This window comes from Neomonachus schauinslandi, chromosome X (assembly GCF_002201575.2).
Source record: "Neomonachus schauinslandi chromosome X, ASM220157v2, whole genome shotgun sequence".
In the NCBI taxonomy this organism is placed as follows: Eukaryota; Metazoa; Chordata; class Mammalia; order Carnivora; family Phocidae; genus Neomonachus; species Neomonachus schauinslandi.
Genome location: NC_058419.1, coordinates 100,291,704 through 100,303,978, shown reverse-complemented (window position 1 = coordinate 100,303,978; position 12,275 = coordinate 100,291,704). Strand labels below are relative to the sequence as shown.

At 45.9% G+C, this 12,275-nt stretch overlaps 1 pseudogene; it reads right to left on the bottom strand.

Annotated features, from left to right (window-relative positions):
* Nucleotides 1-1,081: 1,081 nt before the first annotated feature.
* LOC110569859 overlaps nucleotides 1,082-12,275 on the bottom strand; it is a 26,274-nt pseudogene continuing 15,080 nt past the window's right edge.

The window sequence follows — 12,275 nt, the reverse complement described above, 5'->3', positions numbered from 1 at the left end:
AAAAAAAAAAAAAAAAAAAAAGAGTCAGACCCTTAACCAACTGAGCCACCCAGGCACCTGAGTGAATTTTGTTTTTTAACATTACCTTCATTTTTTTCCCCATTAAGCCCTTTGAAGGCAGGAACTATTTTTTTCTACTTTTCTAATATTCTCTCTAGCAACCAGAGTTGGACATATGATAAACATTTAATAAATATTTATTGATGAACTTCTCTCCCAGTTTCAAGAAGGCAGGATGTGAGAACCATGATATTACTAATTGTGTTCGAATGTATGAAGGATTTTTTTTTTTAAAGTAATCTCTATGCCCGATGTGGGGCTCGAACTCATGACCTCAAGATCAAGAGTTGCATACTCTACTGACGGAGCCAGCCAGGCACCCCCAACCATGTGAAGTTTTATAGGTATACTTCCAGCTCTTAATGTATGTAATTTTGAAAGAGCAGTGGTTTTTTTTTTCATGTACAGTATCCAAACAATTATTGATCGGTGCATGTGTGTGTGTGTGCATGCATCCACACTTCTGTGTGTTGGGTGAGTTGTGGGCAGTGGGGAAGGCACAGGAGGGAGCTAATACTTACTGTACAGTTACTCTGTGATGTGACCGCTTGGCATTATGCCAGTTATTTTCATACATCCCGTCGTTTAATCCATGATAACAGTGGTTCTCAACCACCCTCCGAAGTTTTGATTCAGTAGGTCTCAGGTCACTTGCTTCTCAAGTTCAACCTGAAGGGTCCTGATACTGAATATCATTATCAAGAATATAAACATTGATTTATATTTGCATAGACCTTTCTAGTTTTTTTTATCTCAAATTCTATCTTATTTATCCTTTAAATTAAGATTAGGAATGAATCTTATTTGATCCTGTGTGGTGGATGTTATTATTCTCCTTCTAAAAATAAGGAAGATCTCAACTGAGGGACATTCTTTTTTTTTTTCCTGCAAAAAGCTTTATTGTTTCCATTTGGCCCATGGCTTGGGAGAGGGCTCCAGGGCGGTTAAAACGCTGCCTAGAGGCTTCAGGGAGAGACTCAAGGCCCAAGCCCTGGCACCAGCGTGATGCCAGAGGGACCCCTCAAGGACTGCTGGGCTTCAGAGGCTCCCAGTCGTGCTTGAGGGTGAGCCCTTGGAAGAGATACTCGCCCAGCCCAGCCTGGGAGCCGGCCAGCCTGCGGAGGTTGCTCAGGTGGTTGCCATCTTCTTGATGAGGGGCCCCTCCTCATCCAGGAAGTGGTTCTCCCGGAGGCCACAGGGGTGGGAGTCTGCGCGGGCAGAACCCAGGGTGGGCAGATCCAAAAGGGCCTGGTTCAGGCTCTTCTCCAGAATCAGGGCAGCTTCCATGGCGCCCAGGCTTTCCCCCTACTCATCTTGGGACGGCTTCTGCACGTCCTGGAAGAGGGTGCCACTGCCACGCTGGTTTTGCATCTTCAAGAGACACCTGGCGCCCTTGTGCTTCTCCTCGGCCAACTCGCTGAAGAAACGTCCCACACCTTCCAGAGCCACGTCGTCCTGGTGGAAATAGAAGCCCAGAGAGGGGTAGGTGTACGAGGCCCGCAGATGCACGTTGACCAGGTGGTTGACGGCGGCCTCCACCTCGGGGGCATACTACTGACGAATGTGGGAGCTCAAGGTTGATCTGTATTAAGGAGCTAAGCTCATAATTGGGTGTTGGGTGGTCCCGGAGGCAGAGGGTGGCCAAGAAGATGGCCCCGAAGTTTGCGACTGGAAATAAGGTTGGAGGGTGGTCGTTGGCTGGTAGAAGGGGCGTCCTTAGGTCTGTTCTGTCCAAACATTGTTGAAGCAAGAGACAGATCTGCAGGACCGCAGGGCGCACTGCCGCGAGGGACATTTTTTTTTTTTTGAATGATATGTTAACAAACTTGATTTTTTAAAAAAAGATTATTTATTCATTTATTTATTTGAGAGAGAGAGAGAGGGCATGAACAGGGCAGGGGCAGAGAGGAAGGGAGAAGCAGGCTCCCTGCTGAACAGGGAGCCCAGTGCAACATGAGGCTGATCCCACCTGGGATCATGACCTGAGTTAAAGGCAGACGCTTAACTGACTGAACCACCCAGGCGCCCCTGCAAACTTGATTTTTTAAAAAAGATTTTATTTATTTGATAGAGTGTGTGAGCAGGAAGGGGGGTGGGAAGGAGGGCAGGGGGAAAGGGAGAAGCAGACTTCCCACTGAAGTCTGAGGGAACCCAACTCAGGGCTCCATCCCAGGACCTTAGGATCATGACCTGAGCCAAAGGCAGATGCTTAACCAACTGAGCCACCCAGGTGCCCCCCTGAGGGACATTCTATAAAGTAATTGGCATGTTCTCTACAACAATGTCAGTATCACAAAAGACTAAGAACAGGAGACTAAAGCAGATGAAAACTAAATGCAGTATGTGATCGTGGACTGGATCCTGGAATGAAAGTTTTCTTTTGGGGACAATTGATTTGTTTGGAACATAGACTGTTGATTAAACAAAAGTATTGTGTCAGTGTTAAATTTCCTAAATTTGTGTTATGCTCACATAAGAATTTTCCTTGTTCTGAGGATATACACACCGAAATATTAAAGGGTTAAGAAGCCTAAAGATGTAGTCTGCTCTCACATAGTCCAGAAAAAAGGAAACAAAGGGAGAGAATAATAAAGCAATTTCTTTGTACTCTTCTTGTTGATTTCTCTAGTTGAAACTTTTCCAAACTAAAAAGTAGAACAACAATAACAACAATAATAAAACTCAACAGGATCACAACCTGTCCAAGGACATTTCCTCTTCTCACCACACCCCATGAAGCTCCTCACCAACCCCTCTTGCCCCACAGACACTGAGCTTCTTCCATGGTGCTCCACGGCCTGGAGCTGAAGGTGTTCTACTAGGCCTCACAGGAGGTGACAGACTGCGCCACTTTGCCCAGGACTATGTCAGTTTTAGCACTGAGAGTCTCGTGTGCCAGAAACCCGAAGTCCTGGGCAAAGCAGAACAATTGGCCACCTTACCCCATGGTTAAGCTTTTACCCATATGTACTGCAGAGTGAGTCTAGGACCCAGGAGAAGGAGGTTTTAAGGCCACACTGCACGCTGGGAGGTTAAAACCTCACTTACCTGTTCTCCCTCAGCATCAGCCTAGCAAGCATCATCCAAAATGCCCTTGAAAGGGTCAATTAACTTGCCCAAGATCTCACAGCTAGCAAATGACATAGCTGAGCTACAACCCAAGCTTGAGTCCAGTGCTCCATTTATTCATTCATTCCTTCATCCATGAATCTAGTCAGCTAAAAACTGTATTTAGTGACCATTTCCTATGTATCAGGCACTGGTTTAGGCCCCTGGGCTATAGCTGTGAACAAAATAAACAAGATCCCTGCTCTCTTGGAACTCACAAGTAGTGAGGAGGATGGATAATGCACAAATGGACAAGTAAACAAGAAAGAGTGAGTGAGAAAGGGTTTCCAGAAAATTAAAATAGAGTGATGTGACAGAGTATCCCTGGGTAACTACTTTATTTTTTAAAAAAATATTTATTTATTTGACAGAGAGAGACACAGTGAGAGAGGGAACACAAGCAGGGAGAGTGGGAGAGGGAGAAGCAGGCTTCCTGCGGAGCAGAGAGCCCGATGCGGGGTTCGATCCCAGGATGCTGGGATCATGACCTGAGACAAAGGCAGGCGCTTAACGACTGAGCCACCCAGGCGCCCCTGGGTAACTACTTTAAATTGGAAGAGTAAAACAAACTTTGAATGACCAAAAGGAGACAGCCATGGAAGCTTATATTGTGTGTGTGTGTGTGTGTGTTAGGTGGGGGATGGAGGGAAAGGAAAGGGGAAAGAGAAAGAGAAGGGGGAGGGAGATAGAGACAGAGGGAGCTTGCTCTAAGAATGGTGGAAAGCCATTTGAAGGTTTTAAGCAAGTAAGTGACAGGATCTTGATATTTTATAAGAGAAGATTTGTCGGGGTGCAGTGGTTCAAGTAAGATGATGGTGACATGGATTATGTCAGTGGTAGTGGAGATGGAGAGAAGTGGAATTTGGAGGAAGAGTTGGTGGAGCTTACTGATGGATTTGATGGGTGAAAGAATAAAAGGAATCAAGCATGATTCCTAGAGTTCTGACTTGAGCAGTTCTCTGGAAGGCAGCTATCCAGGGAGATGGGGAAGGTGGGCAGCAGTGGGGAAGCCGACTGACAGGTGGGAAATCAAGTGTCATGCTTTGGCTATGTTAAGTCCGATGTCTGTCCCACGGCCACAGGGACTTGTCAAATAGACGCTAGGAACTGTGAGTCTGATGTTCTAGAGAGTGGTCAGAGCTGCAGATTGAGGGTTGGGAGTCTTCAGTATATGGAGAACCTCAGCATATGCTTGGAACTGAAGGAGGTGGCCGGTGCTTCTCACTGGCTGCAGGTGCTGCCCGGATCTGGGGGCTGGCCAGAGGGGTAGGAGCCAGCAACAGAGACCTAGGAAAGGAAGGGGGGAACCAGAGGCCAAGGGAGGAAGCTCTTTGATTAAGGTCCACTACCCTCCACTCCAACTGTGGGAGAGGCAATCTATACATAGTCTGATATTTACATGAGGTCATAATAATCCTTTAAATTCGAATAGCACTTTAGGTGAGCAGGGTTTTTTTGTGTAGGCTTTCTCATTTAACCCATGCAATGGGCCTGTGAGGTGTGTGTTACTGTTGTCATTTCGCATATGAGGGAACCGCTGACAGACATGTGAAGCGAGTGTCCAGGGTCCCAGTTGCATCCGCGGTCAGCTTCCCTAAAAGCGGAGCCTGAAGGGGAGGTTCTTGTTCAGGTGGCTCACTGCACGAGTGCTCTTCCAAGGGGCAAGGGGAGGCGGGGTAGGGCCAAGGAAGAGAGCTAAGCAAGGATGTGCTCTAGACTAGAGGCTCATTTCTGCCCCATCCCACGGGAGCCCCGGGGCACAAAAAGCAACAGGGAATTGGTCCTCCCTGGAGACGGTTGGCCTTTTGTACTCTTGCGTCAGTCACTCATTGGCTAATGGCTGCTCCTGGCAGGGGAGGGGTCCTTAATGTCCTGCGAGAAGGGACTTCCTTTTGTCTGAGAGCAATTTCCTAGAGAAGACAGTCCTGAGCAGTTAGCTGCCTATACTGACAGCAGCCAGGGGATGAGCGAACCAGTCAGCAGAAGGGTATCTGGGCTTCGCACTGACAGCGTCGCCCACACGGTGCTAATGGGCATTAGGACTTGAATCCAAGCCTTCGGGGGCTATGTCCCATGGAGTTCCTCACCAGCTTCGCGCTGCACTGTGAGAGCACTATGGGGTCCTTCATGGAGAGCAGCTTCTACCATGGGAGGTGGAAGGAATAAGACCTGAAGACTAGGAGGAGGATAGAGTCCTAACCGAGAGGTTCTAGTGAAGTAGGGAGAAGGCTAGATACTAGAAATAAAGGATAAACTCGATCCCTTTATTAACATTCCATATAGGGATTAAAATAAGTCCTACGTTCCTGTGTCTTCCATATTAGAGATTTAATTTGCAAAATGGGTAGCATGAAAAAATATTCAAATTCAGGACCATCATCTTCCTGGAAATGGGAGACAGGGTTGGTTGGTAAGATTGTTCCTGTAAACAGTGAAAATATCTTTCTCTGCATAAAACACCTCGGTTGATTTCAAAGTTTTTCCTTGGCTTCTTTTCACGAGCTCACTTTTAAGACAATACTGAAATTAGTTATACTTTGCTATAAAACCCCTAACAACTTTCATGTCCATTTTTCCCTTCTTCTGTGACCTCAGGATAATTGTCTTTTTTTCCCCACGAAGAAATGTGAAGCATGTGGTGAGCCTGCTGGCCTATTTGCTGATTTATGGGTCAAGTCTCCAGTTATTACAGACAAAATTTGAAAGTCTCTGATTAAGAAGCCCTGCTGATTTAAGAATCTCGCTAGAAATATGTGCATAATGAATTATCTACAGATAATAATTCAAATTGTCCCTGGGTGATTCATATCACCCGCTTTTATTAAATTATCCTTTTTCTGGGAGATATTCAGGTCTGCACAAAGTAAGATGTAGGGATGCACATAATATTGTAAGAGGTTGAACAGAAAACAGTTTTACTGCAGACGAGCATTGACTCCAAATTTAAAGCTAATTTTCACAAGGCAGTGAGTATGTGTGTGTGCCTTATACAGATGTGTTTAAGAAAATTTTCTGTCTGTACAGGTTGGAGCTCTCGGCTTGTTTAAAAATGGTTTTTGCGCAAAGATAACCATTTCCTTGTGAGTGGTGATAGAAGTGGGATAAAAATAATAAAATTATTTCTTAGGAAAAAATGGAAACAGTAGTCACCAAGGTCCATTTTTAGCAAGGCACATGGGCCTGAGAAGGCATTAGTTAGGAGAATGTGTCACCCTTAAATATGTGGGTTTATTTAACAATGGAACAAGTAGATATATAAAGAACAGAGCTCCAGTACTGGGAATTCAGAAAGACCTATTTTTCTTTTCTTTCTTCTTCTTTTTTCTTTTATCCAGGAATGAAGATAATTTTTTTCAATCTCTCTCTCTATATATAACAAAAAGAAGAAAAGAAAACCTTCACAAAACAGATGCAGGAGTATTCAAGAAGGCAGATGCCAGAATCAGAAAAGAGGTTCCCCCCAGTCTATGCTCTCACTGGATGGGCATGGGGGTGGCGGAGGGGTGGGGGGGGCCAGGTTTAAGCAGGGGCTAGACTCATTTTTACCGGAAAACCTGATTGAGGTTTGCTCTTAAAGAACCTGGCTGGAGATGTTGAGGGGGAGGAATTTCAAGCAAGCATACAAACCTTCTGGAAGCTCATCGATGCCTTCTGCTTCCCCACGTTTTGATTTTTCAGGCTATTTTAAGGTTTTCATACCTCCGGCAAGGTGATTTATTATTATTGGGACTTTATATAACTTTTTAGTTTTGCAAAGTGCTTTATAGTCATTTTTCTCTTATTGTGCACCATGCCTTCCCTCTCCGCCACTATAATTGGTTTTGGGGGAAGCAGCACTTGCTTTCCTAGGGAAAAGAAGATGCTGTTTCTGATATGAGGCACTTGCTGAGGTTTTGCATTTGTTTCTCCTTGGCTTTTCTTCTTCTGAGCTCATCCCCTCCAGCCACCTGTCACCTTGCCTTTCTTTGTTCCTACTCACACCTGCACTCACTTCCTCCACCTGTGTCCTCAGATCCCACATAGCCCTTGGGTTTGGAGTCTCCCCCCCCCCCCCCCCAGGGCTCCTGCCCTCACCTCTGGGCCCCACGTGGTCTGGAGCCAGCCTGAGGTCGGTCCTTGGGAAGCGGGTGTTGCTCTCTTGCACCATCTCCGCTTGTAGCTCATCGATGAGATCTTAAACGAACAGAAGTTGTAGCACGTTCAGCCCCGGCCGCTGTGGAAAGCCTCGTTCCCTTCAGTACGCAGATCCTCTGAAGTGGAACCCTATGACCTTATCCTTTTGGTGGGGCAAAAATAGCGAAGTGTAGCAATTTCACGCGCTTCAAAGGGAATGCGATTCCCGTGTAACCTTGGAGCCGGCCCCTACCGCTTCTCCCCAGCCACCAGAGAAAGTTGGGGTAAATTCTTCGCAAACTTCGTGGACAGCCAGATCCTCGGCGCCGGTGTTCTCTGGTCCCTGTTTGCTCTGATATGGGAATCCTTCCAGTTATCTTTCCTGTCCAGTCACGCTAGACCCTTTCTACTGGGCAACTTGCCACTCCTATCCCATGGGCCACTTGCCCACAACCTCGCTCACGCCCCCTTGGTCCCAACTGAAGCCCTGTCCCCTGTGGGTCTCTCAAGCAGAGGTGCTCCATCTCTCATTCACAGGGTATCAGGGTGAAAGGTGGGGTGGCTCTTCATGCTTCTTTCAGGACATTTTCCACCCTCTGGGCTTTTGAGACCCACATGAGGTAACTCTGCCACTCTCTAAATCTCCTCATCTCTGTCAACTTTCAGACTGCTGGTCACTCGCCCTCAGTCAGCGACTCTGTGGTTTCTCCTCCACCCCCGTCCTGCCATCATCCCATGGGCTTCGTGGCCTGTGGAGATAACAAACCACCTCTACGCTTTCAGGGTGTGCATCTTCTTTTCTTCTGTGACCTTTGCCTACACTCCCCTCCACTCATGCATTCCATTCCATTCTATTCTAGAACTAGTCACTCTTAGAACTGCACCACTTCTGACGTCTAACATTCACATAGCCCACTCCGACCACAGTCTCCTAAATGTATCCCTCCCTCACTCAGTTGCTCCCGCCACACCCATTGGTCAGCCTCGAGGAGCTATACTCATTTGACCCACTAATTTCTCCCTACATGATATCAGCTCCCTCCTAGCTTCCCTCTTCTGTTTAGCTTATATCTGGTGGTCAATCACTGCAGCCTCTCTCTTGCCAGGATTCTTAACATCTTTGTTCTATCCCTTCTGTCAAATCCATGTGCCAAAACCCTATTCTTGGATGGATCCAACTTCTGCTTTTTGCTGACATCTAGATAGTTGAGCACTTCTGGGGAAAATCACACCACAGGTACAACCATAAATCCATGACTTCTACGTTCCCCCAAGACCACCCTCCTTGCCACCTTGAAATCCCTCAATGTCTCACCTGAGTCCTTCTCAGTCTCCACAGTGACTATTTGAAAAATTCTTCACACTTACCTTATCTCTGGTCTCTCCCTCACCCCTTCAGTCTCTGCAGAGGTATCTTGGTTCCTAGGTCCCTGAGAAAAAAAGTCAGCGGGTAGAAACACACAAAATCTCTGCCCACCAGACTTACAAATCTCTCTCTAACTGCACCTTTCTCTTATTCCTTCATGTAAGGATGGAAGAGATGCCCCTCCTTGCTATCAATATTTAAACAAATAAGCCTTTCTACTCTTTTTTTTAAAAAGATTTTATTTGTTTATTTGACAGAGAGAGACACAGTGAGAGAGGGAACACAAGCAGGGGGAGTGGGAAAGGGAGAAGCAGGCTTCCCACGGAGCAGGGAGCCCGACGCGGGGCTTGATCCCAGGACCCTGGGATCATGACCTGAGCCAAAGGCAGCCGCTTAATGACTGAGCCACCCAGGCGCCCCTCTACTCTTTTTTTTTTTTTTTAAAGATTTTTTATTTTTGTTAAATCTCTACACCCAACATGGGGCTCAAACTTACAACGTGATGATCAAGAGTCGAATGCTCCACGGACTGAGCCAGCCAGGCACCCCAGGCCTTTCTACTCCTAATAAGCCTTTCTCATTCCACGTTCTCCAGCCTCTTCTTTTTTCCCATTCCCTCCCACATAGTTCAAGGTTAACTTGCCTAAAAGGATTGTCCACCCTTGCTGTCTTCATTTCCTACTTACCATAGCCTCCTTGACCCACTACAATCCCCCTTCTGTCCTCACCACACCATGAAAACTGCTCTGGCCAAAGTCACCAGGAATTTCTCTAGCTGGTAAACCGAATGAAGTCCCTTCTCCCAAGTTCTTACTTGCTCTCTTGGCATCCTCCTTGTGTTGAAACACTCCTTTCCTTGAGCTTGGTGATATAAACCACTCCAGCTTTTCCTCCTACCTTTCTGGCCACTTCTTCTCAGTCTCCTGATCAGCCTACACTTTTAGTATTGGTGATCCTTGGAGTTCAGTTCTTGGCTGTCTTTTGTTGTTATTCTATAAACATCCTGGGGAGAGCTCATGCATGCTCATGGCTTCAGTTATCATCTGCATGCCTCTCTCTTCTCTGGTTGTGTTCATGTGATGGTTCCCTTTTTTCTTTTCTCTCTACTGGTTATTCATTTCCTTCATCATTTGGTGCCTGGACCACTTTCAACCAAGGACTGTATCCAGCTCCTAAGTGTTTCCAATACAACTTGAGTTACTTTTTATTATTTACTGGCCAAATAAAAGCCTATTGTTAACTAACTACAGTTCACTGGCATTTGGTTTGGTATGAGAAAAACTTCAGTTAGATCCTGGTTCTAGAACTCATATTAGTTGACTGAATGGTTATCATTTATTTGAACTAATTTTGATTTCTTGAATGAAGCTTGAAATTCCAAATCATATCCACAAAAATCTGTTAGGCTTTAAAAAAGGCATTTGAAATTCTTCAATGCAAATGAACATATTCAAGACTGTGTATAAAAAGCAGAAGGAGTCTGAGACTTATTTTGGGTTACTCAGTGGTGTTCTGAGATGTCCCCCTGATTCAATACAGCTTGGAGAAAGATTTAAGAAAATGGGTGGTGTGGTTATCCTCAACCAACAGTAACACCATAACCATCTACTGAAGTGTGTGTGTGGGGGGGGTGGGGGGGTGCTGCAGAATGAGTATGTGATTTGAATGCAATGCATCAGCCTTGGAAATAGTCACTTACTCCCAGAGCAAGTTGCAATTTGCTGTGTCAAATGAATGCTAAAACGGCTGTCTTTATTCTTTGCATGATCTCTAAATCTCTTGGGGGAAGGATAGGAAGGTTTTAAAAATTCTTGGTTTTATACTTTTCAGGTTGCAGAATATGAATTTGATAGAAAACCCTTGCACCTTGTTCCACTGAATGAGGCTTCTCAGATAATGTTTACAGATGATGAGTCTTCTCTTGCCAAACATGTTTAGCAAGAGGAACAACACACTTTGAAAATGCCTATCAAAGGAATTTAATCATAGTATAAAGACTCCTGGGGTGAGCCTGGGTAGTGCAATTCCTGCCCTGTTCACCATTACAGGTTTATTTAATATATTCTGCACAGTAACGCTTCATATGGTAGTGAGGATGCTTGATTTAGGCATTAGGATGTTTCTGATCCCCCAGGAAGCTTTTCTGCCTCAACAGGTTGCAAGCTTCCATGGCTGCCTTTGATGAAGCCATTTATCTTGGTGCCAGCAGCAGGCTGTTGAAAGAGTGCACATGGGAAGGTATGCAGCAGATTATGCACGCATTTGTGAAGTTAGGAGATTATTATTGACAATCAGCTTGGAGGAGATTTAGGTTATGTGTCCTTCTGCACGAGGCTGCTGAACTGCCTTTCTCAGAACACTGAGAGAGGGGCAGGGAGGGGTTCTTTCATCTTGGCCCCTTGCTCCTTCCCGAGTGTGCTTTGGTTCAGAGAGACTGTAAAATAATTTCTGGTGGGCACTGTACCCATGTGATGAAAGAGCTTACCTGAAAATTTGCACACTAATGTCTGCTCATCTGTGACATGCCCTTCTGGGCAGCATCTTGGAAAACCACAGAACTCATGCTCAAAACACTAAGAAACCCAACTAGTAGTCTGTGCATAGAGCCCGCATCAGGTAGCTTGTACTGTGTAACACACTTTTCCAAAACTTGGAGGCTTTAACCATCATTTATTTAGCTTACAATCCGGTGGGCTGCCCGGTCTAGGCTGGCTCTATTGATTGCTGCTGGTTTTCTTCGTGGGTCTGCAGTGAGCTGGAAAGTCAGCAGGTGGCTGGGGGATCCAGAATAGCCTCATTTATGTGTCCCGCAGTTGACTGGTTATTGGCTGGTAGCTGGCTGACTGTGGTTCTTCTTCACGTGGTCTCTTATTTTCCAGAAGGCTAGCTGAGACTCAGTCACATGGTGGCCTTAGGATCCCAAGCATAGCAATAGGGCAAACCTCAATATGCAAGGACTTTTTAAGCCTCTGCTTGAGTCATGTTGGCCAGTGTCCCATTGGCAAGAACAAATCACATGGCCCAGGTTCAAGGAATGGGACACATCTTGATGGGAAGAGCTGCAACATTAATATTGCAAGGGTGTGGGGGATGATTTTTGGCCATTTTTACAATCTACCACAGAGCCATTTAGCATTTGCCAAGTCTTCTCACATGCATTATCCTCACTCCAACCATGTGAGATGGAAACCATGATTCCCATTTTGCAGATGAGTAAATTGGCTCAGAGAATCGAAATCCCTTGACCAGATAATGAACAATAGCTTTCTTGCCCCACACCACAGCTGTCTGCACTACACGAAATGGAGAAACTCTGTTATATTCTTAGCTCTAAAAGCATGCCCTTAGGATCTCAGCACTTTTTTTCTCTTGCTTCTTATATCATGTGGTTCCCCACATTAATGAGAATCAGAGTCATTTCCTGGCACTTGTTTAAAATTCAGATTCCAGGGGCGCCTGGGTGGCTAAGTCGTTTAGCGTCTGCCTTCGGCTCAGGTCATGACCCCAGGGTCCTGGGATCGAGCCCCGCATCAGGCTCCCTGCTCGGCAGGAAGCCTGCTTCTCCCTCTCCCACTCTCCCTGCTTGTGTTCCCTCTCTTGCTGTGTCTCTCTCTGTCAAATAAATAAA